This window comes from Aotus nancymaae, unplaced genomic scaffold (assembly GCF_030222135.1).
Source record: "Aotus nancymaae isolate 86718 unplaced genomic scaffold, 86718_ANA_hifiasm-v0.15.2.pri h1tg000079l, whole genome shotgun sequence".
Classification (NCBI taxonomy): Eukaryota; Metazoa; Chordata; class Mammalia; order Primates; family Aotidae; genus Aotus; species Aotus nancymaae.
In genome coordinates this window covers 6,436,590-6,460,339 of record NW_026988494.1, presented here as the reverse complement: position 1 = coordinate 6,460,339, position 23,750 = coordinate 6,436,590, and the positions used below count along the sequence as shown (strand labels likewise).

At 38.2% G+C, this 23,750-nt stretch overlaps 1 protein-coding gene across 4 annotated transcripts in view; it reads left to right on the top strand.

Annotated features, from left to right (window-relative positions):
* The window catches only part of NRG1 (neuregulin 1), a 1,119,143-nt gene that overhangs the window by 921,658 nt on the left and 173,735 nt on the right, over positions 1-23,750 (top strand). The gene's annotated exons all lie outside the window — the stretch shown is intronic.

Below are 23,750 nucleotides of genomic sequence, written 5' to 3'. Positions count from 1 at the left end.
AATAACATTATACACACCAAATAAATATATATCAAATACTATATGAATCTACAAATTTGCAACATATTTATTTTCTGATTTTGAGGTTAATTTCTCCATCATTTCCCAATCTATATATCCTATCTCCACTTGCAAACAATGTTTTGTCTGAACCACGTAATGATAACATTTACTATAAGCATATCATAGCTTCCTCTCCTTCTCTGAATGGGGTTCTAGTTCCTTTTGCAGTCTCAGGTAATATTTTGAATATTCCACTCTGTATACTCAATTTCTTCTTAGACCTCAAAATGCAGACCCTGCATGGATTTTTCCCATTCTGCTGTCTGTGTGTATGAAACCTGCCAATTCTAATTGCTAGGTGAAATTCTACAGATGTTCCATGATGACTTATTGATGCTTGGTAACAGGGATCTGCAAACATTTCTCTAAAGAGTCAACTCTGCAGTTGTAGCACAAAAGAGCCATAGACAATTTAGGAGCAAGTGAATGCAACTGTGCTCCAATGAAACTTTATTTACAAAAACAGATGGTGGGCAGGATTTGGCTTGTGGGCCATGTTTTGCTGACCTCTGCTCTATAACATTCCTTAAAGAAATACTATTATCCCAAAATCCTGACATAAAATACATATCCTTACCATTTGCTATAGCAATATTCAATTTTACTTTACCTGGCAGTGTTTATGTTCTTCAGCCAATTCTATCTTTTCGCTAGGAATCTGAGTTAGGATTTCTTAGAACTATATATTTGGATAAGTTTATCAAAGGTCTTTTAAAGACCTTGGGAGCATAATAGTATATAACCTCTTAAATTTAAACAGGATAGAAGATTTTATAAATTACTGATCTGGTGACAGAAGCATTTTCCTCTTTTTTCAGATTCCAAGCGGGTGAGACATTCCGTAATTATGTCTCTAATTTTACATTCTCTGGGCCTTGTTTGCTCTCTAATTTCATCAGGTCTTCAAAAGGTCTTTGACAAACTTACCCAGATATATAATTCTAAGAAATCTCAAAATCAGTGGTTGATCAGATTACTGTGTGGTATAATTTGCTATTTGTCCCCACCCAAATCTCATGTTGAATTGTAATATCCAGTATTGGAGTGGGATCTGGTAGGAGGTGATTGGATCATGGGGTGGATTTCTCATGAATGGTTTAGCACTATCCCTTGATGCTGTCCTCACAGTAATGACTAAGATCTGGTCATTTTAAAGTGTGTAACACCTCTCTCTCTTTCTCTCTCTGTCTCTCTCTCTGTCTCTCACTTGCTCACTCCTGCTTTCACCATGCGATATCGCTGCTACCCCTTTGCCTTCTGCCATGATTGAAAGCTCCCTGGGGTGTCACCAGAAGCCTAGCAGATGCCAGCATCATGCTTCCTGTAGATCCTGCAGAACTGTGAGCCAGTGAAGCCTCTTTTCTTGATAAATTACCCAGTCTCAGGGATTTCTTTATAGCAGTGCAAGAATGGCCTAACACAATGTGTAGTCTTTGTTTCATACAGTTTACACTACAAGTCTGTCACCTAACTCTCCTACGTTAGTACATAGAATTTCTGAACCTTGAATCCCATTCAGAATGCCACATTGTGAGAGAATCAGTTACATTTAAACCTTAAAAGCATGGCGTTTTCTGCTTTCAGGGAATTCCAAATGACTCAGGAACAGAAGTGAACCCTAGACAAATCTGAAGCCAAACATAGAATAAAGCTAAACAAACAGCAGATTCTGAATCCCATTCCTTGCTCCCTAGGAATACCTCTTCTTTTGACTCCAGCTTTGGATTTTTTCCCAGGTTTCACAATTGACCTTTGTCTTAGTGTCCGTGCTGGTTGGACATATCCTTCTGGCGTGGACATTCATGATGGGCATTGCCATTCTTCATGATGTATCATTCTTGGCTACTTCCTCTTTTTCTGGAATGCATGTTTTGGCTCACTTCATGTTCAATTGCCTTGTGGTTGGCCTACTTCTTCTTTCTCCTCTTTCTACTTTCGTGGTTGCTTTGTAGTTGACTAATTACTAGTTCATTGGCTCTGCTTATTGCCTAATACTATAAAAGTTCCCTTCCTGGAAGGGTTGGGGATGGGCAAGTGGGGGTTGGTGGTAGTAAAATTAACTGAACTTTGTAGTGGGCTGGAGATAGGGCATGAGTAAATAAAAAGTCATATTTGAGGATTGCTCAACTGCATGGATATTTATGCTTTTTTGGATAAGCAACATTGACAAAGTCTGGATCTCAAAGGAGAGATCTACACTGGAGATACTAACATCTCATGGGCATTTAATGCTCATGGTTGCCTAGAAAATAAGTATAAAGTAAGGAAATTTTGAGAGAGTATTCTTGTAAAGATTAAATGGTGACACCAAAGTAAGGCTTGAATGTCCTAATGAGGGTTAAACTTGGTCTGGGAATGGGCAGTTCTTATACCTTTTATAATTCTTAACTACCGTTTTTCAGATCTAGTCATTTAAATCGGAGGACCCAGATACGCTAGTCTTATATATAGAAAGTACAAAATTAAAATGAGTTCTTTGTCTTACCTGGTTTTAGAGATAAGGAAAAAGTATTTTCAAGCAAACTTAATAGGTTCATTTATTTTTAATTAATTTTTAAATTAACAAAATTATGTGTATTTATGGTATACATCACAATGTTTTGAAATATGTATACACTGTACACTGTGGAATGGCAAAATCAAGCTACTTAGCATATGCGTCATCATCTCACATACCATTTGTTTCTGGTGAGGACATTTTAATTCTACTTTCTGAGCAATTTTCAAATAACATAATCATTTTAAATCAGTAATTTAAATAATATGAAATTACTTTCAGCCCTTAGATAGAGAATAGTCTACCTCACATGGCACATAAAATGTAAAGAGGCGTCTAGCTCAGGAGAAACTTTGTGGAATATTTGATTCTCTTTCCCTCATTTTCTCTTTTTAAAGGAAAATAATTTTTTAAAACACAGTACTGACTCCTAGCTATTATTTTGGATATGAGTGATAAGAATTTGAGCCTTGTAGATAACCATGCCGATACCAATTCAACCATGATTTTCATTTGTCTCTTTCTACAAGATTCTGAATTTTTTCAGAAGTGAAATTAAGTCTCAATTTCCTTTAATTGACTCAGGGCGATAAATCTTAAACATTTTTTCTTTAAAAAGTCTTTACTGGAAAGACTTCATGGGGTGGACTTTTTTTTTTTTTTTGGGGACAGAGTTTCGCTCTTGTTCTCCAGGCTGGAGTGCAATGGTGTGATCTTGGCTCACTGCAATCTCTACCTCCCAGATTCAAGCAGTTCTCCTACCTCAGTCTCCCAAGTAGCTGGGATTACAGGCATGTGCCACCCAGCTAATTTTTGTATTTTTTGTAAAGACAGGGTTTCTCCATGTTGGTCAGGCTGGTCTCGAACTCCCGACCTCAGGTGATCCACCTCCCTTGGCCTCCCAAATTGCTGGGATTACAGGTGTGAGCCACCACACCTAGCCAGGGTGGGTGGATATTAACTCTGTAAATTCCATGTAACTTTCAGAGAGGGCTGCCCCTGGCATAGTATAATATTTGTGACAAGGTTGTACCCATACCAACCGCCTGTATGAGAATCGTGTGCAATGCTTTTTTTAAAAGGCAGGTTCTCTTTTTTCCCTATATTTTTCTCTTTTTTTGAAAAAATAATTTCAACATGTATTTTTTATTCAAGGGGTACATGTGCAGGTTTATTATATGACTGATAATGAACGGTGCTGAGGTTTAGGGTCCCAAGGATCGCATCACCCAGATAGTGAGCATAGTACCCAATAGTCGGTTTTCAACTCTTATTCCCTCCTTCCCTCCCAGCTCTAGTCATCCCCCGTGTCTGTTTTTGCCATCCTTATATCTATGAGTACTTGATGGTTAGCTCCTACTTACAAGTGAGAACATACGGTATTTGGATTTCTGTTCCTGCATTAATTCACTTAGGATAATGGCCTCCAGCTCCATCCATGTTGCTACACAGGATACAGTTTCATTCTTTTTCATTCCTCAGTGTGTATATACTACATTTCCTTAATGCAGTCCACCATTGATGGGCACCAAGGTTGATTCCATGTAAAAGAGCATATTCTTAGGCTTTTCTCTGAACTACTGAATGAAGAGTCTTCCAGTGGGTTCCATGAATATTTCATATTCATTTTAGTAAACTTGCTGAAGTGACTTATACATACAGTTACAGGTTTGAGAACCTCTTGCCTAGGGAAGTTGTCTGCCACACCCCTGACAGGTCCCTGTCCTGCCACAGATATCTGCTGTAGTTTCATGCTTGCATTTTTTGGAAAAAACAAAGCAAAAAAACTCATTTTGCAGAATGACACATAAAATAATGGGGCTTCTGGGAAAAGTAGGGGTAGGTGAAGAGAATTCAAAACTTACGAAACTATAACTGGAACACTAACAAGAATAATAATGAACCTTATAAAAACTAGCACAGTTACGGCTCTAACAATATTTATTCTCAACAACTTAGTTGAATCTTTGTACCCTTAAACTTTAAGACTTTTGTTTTTCCAGACCTTGGTTCTTGAGGACATTTTCTTCTAGCAGAAATCAGTATTAACTTCTTAATCCATGTATTTAAAAAAAAAAAAAAAAAACTGTTACATAAAATGGGCAACTGTCTTTGTAATTTCATCTGTGCCGTCAGCTTTTCCAGATAGTTTAACATAAAAGGAAGATGAAGTGGTTCTGGAAGCAAAAGACCAGCCACCATTTTCAGTACAGAAGGCAGTTCTGTGGGCGTATTAGCTCATGGAGATCTTTTTCTTTTCTTTCTTTCTTTTTCTTTTCTTTTTTTTTTTTTTTGAAACTGAGTCGCTCTGTCGCCCAGGCTGGAGTACAGTGGTGCGATTTCGGCTGACTGCAACCTCTACATTCTGGGTTCAAGTGATTCTTCTGCCTCAGCCTCCCAAGTAGCTGGGACTACAGGTGCCTACCACCACACCCAGCTAATTTTTGTATTTTTAGTAGAGACAGGGTTTCTTTCTTTCTTTCTTTCTTTCTTTCTTTTTTGAGATGGAGTCTCACTCTGTCTCCCAGGCTGGATCTCAGCTCACTGCAACGTCTGCCTCCCAGGTTCGAGTGATACTCCTGCCTCAGCCACCTGAGTAGCTGGAATTACAGGCATGCGCCACTATGCCCAGATAATTTTTGTATTTTTAGTGGAGACGGGGTTTCACCATGTCGGCCTCCCAAAGTGCTGGGATTACAGATGTGAGTCATTGTACTCAGCCTGAGATGGGGTTTCACCATATTGGCCAGGTTGGTCTCAAACTCCTGACCTTGTGATCTGCCTGCCTCAGCCTCCCAAAGTGCTGGGATTACAGACGTGAGCCACTGCACCTGGCAGAAAATCTTTTTAAAGAAGATCTTCATGTGTTATAATACTAAGGTGGTTTGTTTAATCACAAAAAGCCAGTCCTTTATTGCTTCAAACTGTTCACGTGCTGATACTATGCGTCTACTTAGGTCTGACTTATCGCATTAACACAGGCTGGCAGAGCCACTGCAGACGTTTTGTGTCCTCCTTTGTTTTTGTCACTATCATGATAAAATTCTTAAGGGTTTGAATTCTCAGAGGTGCTTTTCAATGGTTAAATCACAGAGGTCCACTGCATTGCTGGTGGATTTTTTTCCCCACAGTGTTGGCAATATAGTTGATGAGGAATGGCCTTCGTGACCTATCTATAAGGTTGAATTGACCTAGGTTCTTAAGTGTTATGTCTCTATAGCTTTTAACGTATTTCAGGATGATTTCTTCCATTGCAAATAGATAATTGTTCAATAGATTTGCTGTGTATATTTGGACCTGATCTATAATCTTCCCTTGGCATATGTAAGATATTCGAAGTACACCGAAGTAATGCAAGAGATGCCGTTTTTTAGAGCTAGAGTTTGAACAGGAAGTATGTCATAGAACTATGGTGTGTAATTCTCAAGTGAGGGATTTCATTAAACCTTGACTTATAATTGAGTGTAATGTTAATCTATAAAGGCTCCTTGTGAGGATTTTGCTTAAATATTTGGATTTTGCTTAAATATTTATTAAAATTCCTAAATTATGATATTTTTATCAGCAAAGACAAAAATACTGCTACCCAAGTTATAGTCACTAGGAAAATGATTGATTTTTTTTTGTTACCTTAACTGTCAAATTTAAGCACATTCCTACCAGTATTTGGGTTTGGGTCTGAAACCCAAAACTTTGGAAAGCCTTGGAAAATTTTGTAGAAGTTTGTTCTTCTATTTTTTTGTATACGATTGTCACTGGGATGCTGGCATTCATAAATTATGTTTAAATATAAAAATTAGGTCAGTGACTTTTTGCTCATGGATTCCTGAAACACAATGTACAAAAATCCAGAATAGATCTTCATGGCGCACTTTGGAGCTTAACAGAGCTGGGAGGTAATTTGACTTTTCATTTTACACACAAGAAACTGAGGCTGGAGAGAGAAGGGTTGTCTGGGTCACAACTGTTGAGGTCAGTCTGTGGAGTTGAACTTCATTTTCTGAACTCCTAATGGTTTTCCACCTCCATTCCTCAGCTTCTGTGATCCCTTTGGTGAGGGGCTGTTTCTTGAACCTTGAATAGGAGTATATGGAGGTAAAGTAACATGTAGCTAATTCTTCTGCCTCACTCTGATTTATCTATTTTTATGTACTAAGGTCCTGTGTATTAATTAATGAGATTAGTTCCACAGTTGCTAATATTAGAAAATCAACACAATCGATTTCTCTTTGGGAACTGTATTAGTTTTCTCTTGCCTCTGTAACAAATTGCCACAAACTTCTAGGCTTTAAGCAACATGAGTTCATTTATTTATTATTTATAGTTTCTTTTTCTTTTTCTTTTTTTTTGAGATAGAGTCTCGCTCTATTGCCCAGGCTAGAGTGCAGTGGCATGATACCAGCTCACTGCAACCTCCACCTCCTGGGTTCAAGTGATTCCCCTGCCTCAGTCTCCCAAATAGCTAGGATTACAGGTGAACACCATCACGCCTGGCCAATTTTTGTATTTCTATAGTAGAGACGGGGTTTCACCGTGTTGGTCAGGCTGGTCTGGAACTCCTGACCATGTGATCTGGCTGCCTTGGCCCCCCAAAGTGCTGGCATTACAGGTGTGAGCCACTGCGCCCAGCCTATCTTACAGTTATATATGTTAGAATTCTGCAAGGAGCGTCACCAGGCTAAAATCGAAGTGTTGGCAAGGCTGCAGGAGGTTCTAGGAAAGAAATCATTTTCTTGTCTTTTTCAGCTTCTATAGGGACTTCCCTTCCTCTGACTCCCAAACCAACAACATGACATCTCTGACTATTCCTCTTTGCAGCAAGGGAAGATGATCTCCCTTTAAGGATTCATACTAATAGATTGGGTGAACCTGGATAACACAGTCAGCCCTACCTATTCACGGGTTTCATAGCTGCTGCTAAGGTCATCTGTAAGCAACTTGAACATCTGTGGATTTTGGTATCCGCACAGAGTCCTGGAACCAATCCCCTAAAGTTAGTAAGGAATGACTGTACAGCATAATCTACCCATCTTCGGATCCTTAGTTTCAAGGTCTTAATCACATCTGCAAAATCCCTTTTGCTGTGTAAAGTAACAAATTCACAGGTTCTAGGGATCAGGATTTAGGATCTTTGGAAGCCATTATTCTGCCTGCTACAGGAAGGAATTTCTTTCCACTTGTCTCAGTTCTAAGTGGGCAGTTATTTAAAAACTTTGTATTCATTTAGAGAGCATTATAAACTGCTAAAATTTTCCAAGAACCTAAGTGATGGTATAAGAAGAATAGCTACCAGTATTTGTTGAGTGCGTGCAATGTGACATACGCTAACTGCTACGTGCTGTAATGGAAATATCTAATCATTTTAACAGCCCTAGGAGATAGGTTCTATTTCATTTACATTTTAGAAAATGTAAAATGAGGCTTAGAGGATTTAAATAATTTTTCAAGGCCAAACAACTAGCATATGGCAGACCAAGACTTGAACTTGGCTTTCTCAGACTCAGACTTTTAATCCATATATTGCACTATTTTTATTTAGCCCTAAAGTGGTAAAATTGTAACATAGTATGATGCAGTATTGAGAATATAATGTCCTAGTAATTTTTAATAAATAATTGTTTTATTAAGGAAAATAAGTTGTTTCCAGGAATAAACACTTTCCAAATGACATAATACCGATTGAGCAGTGTTCAACTGATTAATATTAGTTGGTTATATATTGATTTGGTAATCAGTTCTCAAAACCTCAATTTAAATAGAAGAGGAAGTTGTGTTGCATGATTAAGTGGAAACAATATAGCTACTTTAACAATTGTTTGTGCTCTCAGAGTGTAAAGAGGAAAGATTTATTTTGCAAATAAATTGTTTGTGAACGAAACTTAGTTGGTTAATAAGGTCTCCTTCTACTGTCCCCTAACCAAAATGTAAATTCCAGAATAACAAGGATCTTGGTTTTCTTATTCAACTCTGTGTGTCCAGTACTTAAAACAGTGAGAGCAATATAATTGATGCAGAATAATATTTGTTGAATGAATGGAAACTGATAAATACCTAAGCGAATAAAGCCAGTTATCTACACGAATAAGGCAGGATCTGAATACTAGTTGGATGCCAGAAGAAGAATATAGAGCATTCTAATGTGTTTGGTTAGGAGCAGACCATATCAAGGGCTAATATGATAGAGTGATAGAGGTAGGGAGAATCCTGATAAATTCAATATGTTTTTACATAAATCCTGTGCATTAAACTAGTGGCTCACTTGATATGGAGTATTTGAATCACAGATTGACTTTGCTTGTTTGTTCTTCCATTCAGTAAACAGTATTGAGTACTGTGCTAGTTATTAGGATAAAAGATGCATTAAAAGAATAAAGCCCCAGGAGGCTGAGGCAGGAGAATTGCCTGAACCCAGGAGGCGGAGGTTGCGGTGAGCCAAGATCGCGCCATCGCACTCCAGCCTGGGTAACAAGAGCGAAACTCTGTCTCAAAAAAAAAAAAAAAAAAAAAGAATAAAGCCCCTAACATCCAGGAGCCTCTGTCTCCTGAGTGAATCAAACACTGCAAAGATATAATATGGTATATTAATTGGAATAATAATGGTTTTATAGAGACATGGAAGAGGAATACTTATTCAAAAGAGGTATTTAGCTTATTATTCAAAAGACACATAAATTGAGTTTAGTCATCTTGAGTTTTAGGAAAAATAATTTTAGATTTATGGAGGGGTTGCAAAATATAGGCCAGGAAATTCTCCTATACTCTATTCATCTCCTTTAATATTACATTGCTTTGATATATTGATCAAAACTTAGAAATTAACATTGGTACAATACTATTAGCTAAACTGCAGACCTTACTTGGATTGCACCATCTTGCAACTTTTTGTACTAAAGTGAAATCATGTAAGAAAGTACTTTGTAAACAGTAGCTAAATAGTGGTAGTCTAAGAAATGGCATCTGGGTTAGCGCAGGGTAGGTCACTGAGGGTGAAAGTTCTAAAGGGAGCTTTACATAATTTAACCATGAGCTCTCTTTTATTTTATTTATTTTTGAGACAGGTCTTGCTCTGTCGCCCAGACTGGACTGCAGTGACACAGTTTAATCCTCCCACCTCAGCCTTCTGAGTAGCTGGGACTACATGCACATGCCACCACACCCGGCTAATTTTTGTATTTTTTGTAAAGATGGTGATTTATCATGTTGCCCAGGCTGGTCTCAAACTCCTGGGCTGAAGTGATCTGCCTGCCTCAGCCTCCCAAAGGACTGGGATTATAGGCATGAGCCACAGCACGCAGCCTGAGCTCTCTGTATTTTAATTTCCTCTAATAACACGATTTGTTCCACTCATGAATTTAATTAATTCCTTATGAATTTGCTGTCAAAATAAAATGAGCTGTTATTGATGCTTATTGCGTACATGACAGTATCTTATTCAAAGTATGTGATACAGTTCTTTGATTCTCTGACTCCATCCTGTGTAAGGTAAACCTACCTTGCAGATAAGGATGAAGTTCACCTGGGTAACAGATGGACTCGGTAAAGCCATGAGACTTAAGGTGGGAAAATTGGAATCAGAACCTGGGCCAACCCAACTGGAAAGCCCATGGTTTTCTCCTTTCTGGTGTTTCCTGAGTCATTTTCCTGCATGGCTACCCTGAATAAGCATTTTCCAAATTATACTTTTTCTTGTGCAAAACTTCACTTCCTTTTTTATTCAAAAACTCCTGTTTCATGCGTCAAGGGTTTTCTGAGAATTGAAGTATTCTGCAAATTCCCAAAAAAATGCTTTTGCTCTTTCAAAGATTTTATCAGTCTTTGGTATCAGTCTGTATGATTCTATAAAGTTTAGTATATTCCTTTATATTCCTCCCTTTCCTTTGAGCATTTCAGTGACTCTTCTTGATAATTTCCAGCTGCTTTCTTTTTTGTCCCTCAAGAATGACCAAAGGTCTATGCAGTTTTTCAGATTTTTGTTCTGTAATTTTGTGCCATCTAGATTTATATAACCTAATATTTTCTGGGCTTTTAAAAGATGCTTATAGATGGTGGTAGTTAAATCACGGTTAGTAATAACAACTAATTTTTTTAAATATGCAAAATGCTTTTATTACTCTTTTAAATTAGGTTTTTACAACTGTATTGAAATGGGTACGGTAGGTGCTATTTCCCCTCCTTTTTATGTCCGAGATAATTGAGATTCGGAGTAATTTTGTGACTGCTTCATCCTGCAGACCAAACAAGTACTTTGTTTTCGATAGGGTCTACCCATTCTTTTTGATAGGGTCTACTAAGCTTGTGACAGAAGCTCAAGATGTTGTGTTTAGAGCTCAGTAATTTACATTCATGGACTTATAAACTATTAACAAAGAATCTAATTAACCTTCTTTCTAAGTAAAAACAAACAAAACAAAAGTATTTCTAGTGGAGTGCCAGTGTCCTCAGGGATTCATAGGGAATTAATTAAATTCATGTGTGGAACTGATCATGTTATTAAAGGAAATTAAAATATAGAGAGCTCATGGTTAGGTTTAAAGCTCCCTTCAGAGAATGCAAATTTCACCATGAATGCCCTGCCCTGGGCTCACCCAGAAGGCGTTTGTTAGACTACCACTGCTTAGCTAACTGTTTACAAAGTACTTTCTTTCTTTCTTTTTTTTTTCTTTTTTTTGGGGGGGGAGGAGTTTCACTCTTGTCGCACAGGCTGGAGTGCAATGGCACGATCTTGGCTCAGCACAACCTCTGCATTCTGGGTTCAAGCAATTCTCCTGCCTCAGCCTCCTAGTAGCTGGGATTACAGGCATGCGCAGCCACTCCCGGCTAATTTTGCATTTTTAGTAGCGACGGGGTTTCTCCATGTTGGTCAGGCTGGTCTTGAACTCCTAACCTCAGGTGATCTGCTGCCTCAGCCTCCCAAAGTGCTGGGATTACAGGCATGAGCCACCATACCTGGCCACAAAATACTTTCATATATGATCTCATTTCAGCATGAAAAAAGTTGTACACAAGATGGTGCAATCCAAGTAAGGCCTCCAGTGTAGCTGATAGTAGGGTAATGAAAGCTACATGTTGACATGCTAAGTGAGCTTCATTTTGGCTTCTTTTGTGTAACATTTTTGAGTCTTTGTACTGAGAAAACTGTACTGCATTCTGGGAGTCAATGGATTGTGTCAGAATGTATGGGAAGCAGTTCACTTTCACTTTCAAAAGATTTTTTAAGGAATTTATGCTTTATGTAAAATAGGAGAGACTACACATTTGGACTCATTGTGATTTCTTTTTGTGTGTTTTATGAAACCAAACGGCATTGGCTTCCATCTTACAGTTTGACTTCAGAGGACTGTACGGGAAAGTGTAGCAGCCTTTTAGTTATAATGGCCACAGAATGTAGCCACAGATTAATGTAGCACCAAGTTCCTTACTGTCAACAATCTGTTCGATTTGATTTGGTTATTTTCCACCTCTTCAGCAAATTCAGGTCACTGGGAGCCCTAAGATAAGGAATTTGCCTGCCCTGATCTTTCCTGTGGGGTAGAAGTAAAATGATAAGAATTCAATTGTTAGGTTGTCCGTGGACCTGCTTAAGAATGCAGGGATCTACACAAGCTTTAAAGGGCCCCAGAAAGTCAAATGTGGACCCTGCTTAAGAAGGGATGCAACGATGGTTACTTGAAACTGCAGTGGACAGAGCAGGGGAAATTTAACTTTGATCTTGTAGGCCTCAATGAGTAATGAAGACTTTCAATCCTGGCATGTACTAAGGTTTTAGTATCATTCTCTTTAATAAGTTATCTGTGGACAAAAATGAAAATATCAGAAAGCCCTAATTACTAAGAAAGTAGATCTGACTAAATAACAAAGAAACAGATTTTAGAAGTCCTGAAAGGACACATTTATTTCAAAATTAGCTCTGCTAAAATTTTTCTTTTTCACAGAAGGAATAAGATTTAAATGGCTATGTGAAAAATGGATTATAGGGAACTAATGTTCTTAGATAATGACTCAGGGACTTTGTTCATTTATATGCACTGCTTAAAAGTTTTCAAATATTATCATTGTTTAAAACTAATTATAATCAAGTCCTAACTCATCTTACCTGCAAATTTATTTAGAACATGTAAATAAATTTCTTTGAATAAAAAAAGAGACTTTTAATGACCTCAATTAAATGTAAATGTAATTCAACTGGAACAAAGAAATGGTTATAAAGACAAATATTAACATATCAAAGTCATGCTAATTGCTAAATTTACCTAAGCAGTAAACTCATCAGAAAAGAAAAAAAAAAACCTTGACAATAAGAAAGTAAGTAACAGCCAGCTCGGTGTCTCATGCCTGTAATCCCAGTACTTTGGGAGGCTGAGGCTGGCGGATTATGAGGTCAGGGGTTCAAGACCAGCCTGACCAACATGGTGAAACCCTGTCTCTACTTAAAAATACAAAAATTAGCTGGGTGTGGTGGTGCGCACCTGTAATCCCAACTACTTGGGAGACTGAGGCAGGAGAGTTGCTTGAACCCAAGAGGCAGAGGTTGCGGTGAGCTGAGAGCTTGCCATTGCATTCCAGCCTGGGAGACAGAGGGAGACTCCGTCTCAAAAAAAAAAAAAGTAAATATCAAATTTTTAGAAACTAGATAGTTCTCAATTTTTCTGTTTAATTGGCATTTTGGAAGTGAATGTAGCTGGGATGTATATATAACACAAGGAAAAAATTCTGTGTTGTTACAATGGAAAAAAATCATATTTATAAACTTATGTCATGTGAAATTTGCTACACATCAATTAGGTAAAATTGTACTGGATCCATTTTAACCTGTGAGTTGATTGCCTTCAGTGAAGCTTGCTGGACATCTTTATGTCTGAGAGTGAGTTGTTCTTATAATTTGGGGCAGCTGTGGTGACAGACGCAATTAGGCAGGCCTCTTGAACACTTACTTTCCAGCTGCTGGCCGCGGCGCGGTGATTTGCTTCAGTGTTCATTGTCACAGTGTATTGCCTTTACACCTCTAAAGAACAACATTAATCCATTAAGACACGTTTGTTGCTGTATCATCACGTGGGGGTTATCACATTGCAGTGAACACAGGAGTGAGATACAGCACTGTTCACACTTGTGGCATTTGGCATATGACAGAGAGACAACTACATAGTTCAAAAGTTTTTTTTTTTTTTGTAACACCAGTTGCAAGTATTGTCTTGTTTCATTTCCCATAAATCATCCAAGTAGCTCAGAAAATTCAACAATTTTACCTATCTCCTTATTTCTCAGACTGTCCTTTGCGCGTGGAGTAAGTGCAGAAATAATGTCATGTGGTGTATCCCAGGTTTTGTCAGGAAAATATGGTCCCTACTGATAGATCAATAAATAAAATCGTTAGCATATTGTCTAGTAGTTAAAAGCCAGGGCTCTGGAGTCAGACTTCCTGGCTTCAGATACTGACTTGATAATGTACCAGCTGTGTGACTATAGACAGGTTACTTTACCTCTCTGTTTCTGTTGCTTCATCTGTAAGTTGGGGATAATGACAGTAATACATATCTCCTGGAGTTATTAAAAAAGTTAATGAGCATAAAGTTCTTAGAATAGTGCCTGGCACATAGTAGGTACTCAATAAGTGTCAGCTATTATTATTCAAAGGGGTTTATTGTTGAAAGTACTACATATATATATAAATATATATAATATGTATATATGTACATTTTACATACTATATATATGATATATAGATGTTCTATAAATAAAAAGGACTTTATTTAACTTCATCCAATAGGCTTTGAAAATATATTACAGTTGTTTGAAGATTTTATCTTTAGCCCCTGACCGTGAAATACTGGTCAAGGAACTGTATAGAAAAGGGAGATTGCTAATTTCAATAAGTAACTAATTTCAATTTTCAGGGTGAAAATTCTCTTACCTAATAAATCTGCTTCATTTTCCCTTGTATAATTTTACAGTGTTGTAAATTTCTCGCAGACAAATGTGGAGAGGTGATTTGGTATATATAGCTCATTATAAGAACAAAAAAATTACTATAGTGGCTATGAAATGGAGTGGTCTTTCCTAGATTTTTAATCGATTATCCTTCTCCTTGTTTTCTGCCTCCACTTCAAACTTCGCAGAAAAACCAGGTATGGTAAAAAGTCCTAGGTTTGAGTCTTGGTTCTGCAGCTTGTTAGACTTATGACATTAAGTTTCTGTATCAGTTTTCATCTCTTCACCTGTAAATGGAAACAATCATTATGTACTTTACATGAAATACATACAACAACTGTTGCAGATGAAAGGAAATTTGACCAAATGGTAACTTTGAGGATATGTAATGACAACAAGCATATTAACAGTTAAGAGAGCAAACCAGCATCCTCTAGACTGTGGTCAATCAATGGAGAAGAGTGACTTTGACTAGAAGGCGTAGGAGACATGGTAGCTGACACTTATAATCCCATCACTTTGGGAGGCTCAAGCAAGAGGATTGCTTTAAGATAGGTGTTTGAGACCAGCCTGGACAGCGTAGTGAATCCCTGTATACAAAACAAAAACAAAAACAGCATGGTGGTGTGTGCCTGTGCCTGTGGTCCCAGCTATGTGAGAGGCTAAGGCAGGAGGGTCACCTGAGCTTAGGATTTCGAGGCTGCAGTAAGCTATGATCACATCACACCACTGCACTCTAGCCTGGGTGACAGAAACCTAACTCAAAAAAAAAAAAATTAAAGCAGAGAAGATAATGTGAAAATGGATGTGCTCTTCTTGCAATAATACAAGAACAGTCTGACCACTCTGGATAGACTCTGAAATCAGGTGAGTTAAATGAGCTAGTGAGGAACATGACCAGAGTCTCAGCTGAGGCAGGGTCCAGTTTGAGAGTTCTCTGACAGTGATGACCAGGTAAGAGAAATACAGACCATAAAAACTTCAAAGTAAAGATGATACAACTTATTTGACAATTTTTTCATTAGATTTACATGCCATTTTGTTAGTGTCTGATGGCAGAGCAGCGTGAGTCCTAGCCCGGTGGCATGCAGAAAACAATGTCACAGGGCCCCACGTTTCCAAATAAGAAAATGTTTTAGAGAGGATAGATGGGGCCTCTGGAATCATTTTGCACCTGGGTTTCTTCTTGGTCAGTGTTTTCCAAATTCTTCCTCATCCTTTCAGCGGACTCTTGAAGTCCTACTTTGGCTTAGGCGAGCCTGAGATCCCATGTATCTTCCATTCAATACACTTAGAAATTTTGATGTTTGGGCATAGTATCAATCAAGATGGACACATACACAGTCGAGCAATAGCCTAACCCTCCAAATAGGGATTGTGAACCCCCTACGATTAACTCGCTTACCCTTGTTTGATTTGGTAGAGATAAATGGCCCTCTGTTTGTACATGGTTTTTTTTGTATGTTTGTTTCTTTTTTTTTGAGATGGACTCTCACCCTGTCACCCAGGCTGGAGTGCAGTGGAGTGATCTCAGCTCACTGCAACCTCCGCCTCCCAGGTTCAAGTGATTTTTGTGCCTTGACCTCCCTAGTAGCTGGGATTACAGGTGTGCGCCACCACACTCGGCTAAATTTTTGTATTTTTAGTAGAGATGGGTTTTTACCATGCTGGTCAGGCTGGTTGTGAACTCCTGATCTCAAGTGATTCATCTGCGTCAGCCTCCCAAAGTGCTGGGATTACAGGTGTGAGCCACCGGCACTCGGCCCTCTACATGTGTTTTTTAAATGCAGTCAGTTGAGTGTGGTTTTCAGGTGTAGAATATGATTAATCAACTTCGATGGCCTTCGCATAAGCATGCTATTTAACTGGGCTGATTGTGGCTCACACTCTCAAATTAGATATCTTGAAGAATCATACTGTTTCAGTCATTGTGTAGCAGTTAATTGGGAGGAGTGAAACTTTGAGGACACCCTTCTGTAAAATCCCCCACTAAAGGAAACCAATATGTTTGAGAAATCAAAATGAAGCACTAGTAAGAAACCAACTCTGGCTGTAGTGAGACCACAATGATGATGAGTGTTAAAAGTAAGATGCTGAAACATTGTCCCCAGTTTTATTCTTTTATGTTGTATGATGACACATTCTATGCATGCGATGTGAGGTCTTTCAACATGCTTGCAAAGAAATTATTCAGTAGTTCATATACACATCATTGCATTATATAAGGAGTTGGACATGGAACTGCTAGAATGGAATTTCCAGTCTGGCCATCTTAACCCTACTTTGAAGACTATTCCCAGAGCATTTGCTAGTTTGATTTAGTTTGCTGCCAGTAGTAAACAGAGTCAGCTTGAAAATATTTTATGACAAAATACTGACTTTTATTTCAAATGAAGCTGCCATCATCCTTCCTCAATAGGCAGGGACAAATAGCAACTCCATTTCAGCTCCCAGGGAACCCTATTTAACTTGAATTAAGAACATTCTGTCTGAAGCCTGATTCAGCTGGAGCACAGGGCGGGGTGAGTACCACATCACCACGGGTGGTAACAAATGGTGATCTTGTTGGGCAATTTGGGATATAGCTCAACAGGCTGGGTATGGTGACTCACGCTTGTAATCCCAGCACTTTGGGAGGCCGAGGTGGGTGGATCACCTGAAGTCAGGAGTTTGGGACCAGCCTGGCCAACATGGTGAAACCCTGTCTCTACCAAAAATATGAAAATTAGCTTGGCGTGGTGACGTGTGCCTGTACTCCTAGCTACTCTAGAAGCTGACGCATGAGAATCGCTTGAGCCCAGGAGGCGGAGGTTGCAGTGAGCCAAGATCACATCACTGCACTCCAGCCTGGGCAACAAGAGCGAAACTCCATCTCAAAAAAAAAAAAAAAAAAAAAAGATAGCTCAATGTCGCCCACTGCATTGGTAGCAGGGGATTAAAACCTAGGTGCATTCCAAAATACCGTTACCACTAGAATGTGCTGCCTTTTACACAGCTATATTTACACATTTTCATCTGATAAGACAAACTTTCCCTTTTATAGCCAGATTTGTGAATGTAGCTCAGAAGGGAAGAGCAGATGGAGGAGCACAAAGTTTATCCACTCTGTTGCAGGACTGTAATCAACTTCATGAGATAGTACAAGGAGGGAGAAACATGACCGGGGGAATTTTGGAAACTCTCCATACTAATTTATCTACTTCTAACATGACTATTAACAAAAGGACATCCTGCATTGAGGATTGATTAATGGTATTCGTGTGGCTTTCATTAACTAACATAATTGTCAGTCACTGGTTGTCATTGTGGGATCTGCACATATGTGATGGCGGGATTTTTACAGCTTTTATGCAGGGAAGACTTTGCTGGGATCACAGCTGAAAGCTCACTGTTACTTGATAATATTTTGCAGGTTTCCTGTGTAATTTGTTCAGTGTGTTGAGGCTCTTCAGATTAGCCGCACAAACGTGGAAAGTAAAGATAGGAGCTGGCTTTGCATTGTCAGATCCTTCAGAGACCAGAAATAGGTTTATCTAATGTCACGTGCCATCAGCATATCTCTGCTGCATACACATGCCAAAATTTGTTTCCTGTTCTTAACAGTATAGTCCAATATTTGATATAGCTGCACGGATAATATTTGAAAAATAAGGGCACAGTAGATGATTAAGACAAGAAGATTGCTTAGATGAATGAGGTTGTTTTTGTTGGAAATTTATTTTGCCTTTATCACAAGTATTTATTCACCCATTAAATTATTGGAATAAATGAACATTTATTGCCTTGAGTTTTTATGTGGTCAGAATATGAAATATAAATATTTTTGGATTACCACCACAATGGTTTCCTACATCGTGTGACATGGCAAATGGGAATAGCAGAGCACAAAATAGACTTTTGAAAGTATACCTTGTAAACCTGCATGCTTTGACTTAGAGTCGGAAGAGCCTATCTGCGATCTTTTAAAATCTTTACAAACACTTAAAGCTTGTGAAAAGAAGTATTCAAAAGAAGTGCCTGTGAAATGTGTGCCATTGCTCTAACAGCATTTGTGTTTTTCTTTTAAAAGGCTATTCTTTGCACTTGACTATTTGCCTCTGTTGATGCATTTCTAAGGGTGTGGATGTGTTTATATTAATGGCAAACAAGTTTGAAATAGATTTAGGCAGAAACTGCTTAAAACTTGCTCTATTATTAAATTGTTTCAGGGTATGGAACTACTGGCCCTCTAGAAACACATCGAAAGCAAAATTATGAACTGTGGTAGACCAAATACAGTTAAATCACACTTAAGATTCTCAGAACACCTCCTGCATTTGAAGTATAAACTTAGCCTTGAGCTTGCCTTCAACCAGTTTTTAATTAACAGACTATTTAAGCTTAGGTAAGAATTGCAAGACAAGCAAAAATTTTTTGCAGTTTTAAAATTTGAATACTCAGTTAACAAGAATTGACCTCAAGTTTAGGAACTACCCTGGGCCTTATAAAGTTATATACCCGGGTTTTAGAAAATACTTGATTAATAGTGTATTTTTCAGTGAAATAAATGAGATTATTCCATGTGAGTGAACCATATGTCTGAGAAACACGTGTACGTTGAAAATGAATTCTATTAACAGATAGCTATTTATATAGTCTCTGACAAAATAAAATGTACTCTTGAAAATTGTCTCATTATGGATAGATAAAAAAAAATCACATAAACCACATGGGCTCAAATATTAGTCTGCATTTTTATAAGAATCTGTAAAATACTCAGGGCTATTCCAGTAGTCCTGGAAAATGAAAAGAGGTTTTAAATAATATCTTCAGGCCGGGCGCGGTGGATCAAGCCTGTAATCCCAGCACTTTGGGAGGCCGAGGCGGGTGGATCACGAGGTCGAGAGATCGAGACCATCCTGGTCAACATTGTGAAACCCCGTCTCTACTAATACAAAAAAAAAAATTAGCTGGGCATGGTGGCGCGTGCCTGTAATCCCAGCTACTCAGGAGGCTGAGGCAGGAGAATTGCCTGAACCCAGGAAGCGGAGGTTGCGGTGAGCCGAGATCGCGCCATTGCACTCCAGCCTGGGTAACGAGAGCAAAACTCCGTCTCAAAAAAAAAAAAAGGAATGTATGACTGTTAAATAATATCTTCAAAGACAAAAAAAAAAAAAAAAAGATTTAAAATTTTTGCCCTGTCTTCTTGATACTTGAATTTGGGCTCTGCTCCCAGTGAGTGAGGAATTTTGTACAGTCCTTCTCTAGAAGGTACCACTGACAGCAGAACAGCCATAGGTCAAGGATATAATTGTGCGGCTCTGTTGATAGTACACAGATGTGTTTCTTCACTTATGCTGTGGAGGGTTTTGAGTTATCAGCTTAAGAGAGCTGGTTTTGAAAAGCTGGATATCCTCATGTCATAGAAGTTACCCTAGAAGGACATAGCAGGCACGTTATTACACCTGGACTTCTAGGGATGCAAAGTTAGAGTAGCCATGAGCTTTTCCACATCTGATGGATTTGGAACTATGTGCAAGATAGAGAAATTTTGGCTGGTTACTAGAGGTATCCTTGAATCCCCAACAGTGAGAAATGTTCATACATTAGGGTCAGCTTCGGAGGGGATATTTTAAGAAGGACCTTGGATCTGAAGGTGTCTGCCTCACTGCATTGTACATCATCTCGTAAGGCCAGGGAGGTACCATTCTTTGCGTGTGGACCCCAAAGGAAAGGATAGATGTTGACCTGCCCAAAGAGCAATTGGTTTCCTTCCATCAAAAGACCTAGTGGGGTTGGAGCCCTGAAGTCAAGATTGTGAGGATGAACCATACGAGCATTTCAGTGCAATACGACTCAGATAATTTAAATGATATAAATGAATTTAAATGACTTAAATTACTAATTAAATTTAACTTGTAAATTATTAACTCAAATATTTATAAGAATTTCTTTTATGACTGCAAATTAACCAAGATTTTAAAAATGTTTAATGACATGAACACAAAAAAGCCAACAGTAGACACCAGAACCTCCTTGGGAGTGGAAGGTGAGAGGAACGTGACGAAGGAAAAACTACCTATTGGGTGTTATATGCTTATTACCTGGGCAATGAAGTAATCTGTGCAGTAAACCCCTGCAACACTTGATTTACCTATATAAAAATCTGCACATGTACTCCCTGCACCTAAAATAAAAGTTAAAAAAAGAAAAAGGAATGGACTAATGCACACACACACACACACACACACACACATACATAATGTAGCCTAGGCATTTTATCTAATGGCAGAAAGATCAGATGAGAAAGGCATAAAATCAGAGAGAAACCAAGGATCCCCATTTTTTTTCCTCTGTGTATGTGTTAGTACGTATATGTATAAATGTGTTTCTATTTGTAAACCATCTGAAGGTATACTTCCAAAAGTCTACTTCGTGCTCTGCTTTTCCTATTTGCCATGTCACATGATGTAGGAAAACATTGTGGTGGTAATCCAAAAATATTTATATTTCATATTCTGACCACATAAAAACTCAAGGCAATAAATGTTCATTTACTCCAATAATTTAATGGGTGAATACATATTCATGACATTGGTATTTTTGAAGCCTACTTCAGTTGTTTTGTAGAATATCTCTCATTTTTAATTTGTTTTATTGTTTCCTCATGTTTGAAATCAAGACCCCCAATACAGAAATAAGAAATAAACTAATGAAGACAGAAGGGGAAAAGGAAGGAGAGATGAACTAGAGAGAGAAAAGAAAAGAGGGAACAAGAGAAAGAGGGAAAGAGAGAGGCAAACTGATTTTCTGTTAAAATATTTATCAAAGTGGAAGAAAACAAAGTCTCTGTAGATTTATGTTCAGACTATATTGATAAGCAAATATATGGAGTGGTAAGTGGGGGAACGTGGTAGTTAAAGAGAAGGCATCTGAAGTACAGTTGACACTTGGACAATATAGGTGTTAGGGGTGCCAATCCCCTGTGTGGTCAAAAATTTAAGTATAACTTTTGACCCCGGCCAAACTTAACTACTAATAGCCTATTGTTGATTGGAAGTCTTATCAATAACACACACAGTTGATTAGTAAATATTTTTGTCTTATATGTATTACATATGGTAGTCTTACGTAATAAGTAACATAAAGAAAATATAAGGAAGAGAAAATATATTTACTATTCATCAGGTGGAAGTGGATCATTATAAAGGTCTTCATCCTTGTCATCTTCATGTTGAGTAGGCTGAGGAGGAGAAGGAGGAAGACGGGGGCATTGGTCTTGCTGTGTCAAGGGCAGCAGAGATAGAAGAAAATTCATGTACAAGGCATTTTGCTTAGAGGCAAGGGAACAAGCCTTGGAAGTTGTGGTGTATTACCAAGTTAAATGTAAAATCCAGAGGGGTGAAGAATTTGAATTCAAACTAGTTCTTTTAGTTTATACATAAATTAATGAGATAATGTAGCTTACTTAATATATGTAAACCAGTTTTTTTGGTGTCATTTAGCACCAGCAGATTCATTCCTTTAAAACCCTTCACCAGACCAGGCATGGTGGCTCACACCTATAATCCCAACACTCTGGGAGGCCAAGGCAGGCAGATTGTTTGAGCCCAGGATGTGGAGACCAGCCTGGATAGCATGGCAAAACTCCATCTCCACAAAAAAATACACACATTAGCCAGGCATGGTGGAATGCACTTCTGGTTCTAGTTACTCAGAGGCTGAGGTGGGAGGATTGCTTGAGCCCAGGAGGTGGAGGTTGCAGTGAGCCATGATCATGCCACTGCACTCCAGCCTGTGCAACCAAGCAAGATTCTGTCTCAATCAATCAATCAATAAACAAACAAACCCATCACCAGACTCCCAAATTAAAAATGATCTTAAGGATTTAACAGAAATATGTAGACACTATTTCAGACACATGAGAATATAATCTGTTTTTAACAACCTGCAAAACAGAGATTCATGAACCACATTTTAAAAAGATTTCCGTGAAAGCTCTTCAGAAAAAAATATTTTCAAGCTGTCAAAAAAAAAAAAGAAGAAGAACCAGACAATCTTCAAGTATCAAGGGCTAAGAATAGTTAAAATAAGTTCTCTAATTTGCCAGTGTGTCTGCCACATTAAATGCCTGCTTCTTCTCCACCTTATCTCCTAGCTACCAAATAAATAAAAAAGGGGGATGTGTAATTATAGGGGTACTGCTAAGAAATTGCAGCATTCAAATGATTTTTGCTGTAATGTATTGGAAACTTCATATGTTCATTCCTGACAGTTTTTGGATTTACTTGGTAAGGGCAGAATCATAGAAAAACAAACAGAGTTCCCTGAGTGGGAAAGGTACTCCATTTCCTGTTCATGGTTAGGTGACCCTGATTACTGTCCTTGGAGTCTTGGGCCTCTTACCCGGTGAATAATTAGGTACTGAATCAGGGAGGTACAGACTCATTTGCCTGGGTTTGTTTTCTGGGAGTTCCTGTTTAACATTCCTGAACTGGAGCAGAAGTAGATTTTGTAGCTGGGTTTTCTGAGCCTCAGAGGAAGCTGAGTGTTGTTGAGTTCTCAAGTTTTGTGATGCTTGTTATTAAGTGAAATTATGTGTGCAGAGGAAAATCTATTCATCTATGCTTTTAAAAAATGTCTATGATAAACAGAATTAGACATATAGAATTGCATAACACACAGGTCCGTATTACCCAGCTTCCACAGTTATCAGCTTCTTGGTAATTGTTTTCCACCCTTATGCCTAGCCGTTCCCACTACCATATTATCTTGAAGCAAATCTCAGATATTATAATATTTTATCTGTTAAGTATTTCAGTAGATATTTTTAAGCAGTCTTGCTTAAAATAAGAATGGTATGTAGGTGTTTAATGTATTCTCTAACTTAATGCGTAATTTAAGTACTCACAGTCTCTGTTGAGACTATTTAGATGCACTAAATCCAATCAGAAAGAGAATTTGATGAGGGTAGTGGTCATCTGGAATGAGCCATTGTTCTGTATGGGATAGCAACTATGTAGGTCCAGTCAAAGAATGATAACATCAGAGAATTTCTGTCTTGCAGAAAGGAGCCATGGTTAAGATTGATGGGTTTTCTGTGTTCTTTAGGCCCTTCTGATGACAGGATAGTGAAATGAGCCCTAGCTCCAAGTACTCACAAACTTTGTAACCATGGATAGAGTCAGCCACTTACTTATCTCTGAAATTAAACTTCCCAATTTTAAAAATGGATGTGATGCTTCCTGCACTTATTCACAGAACTGTGATGCACTGTGATTTG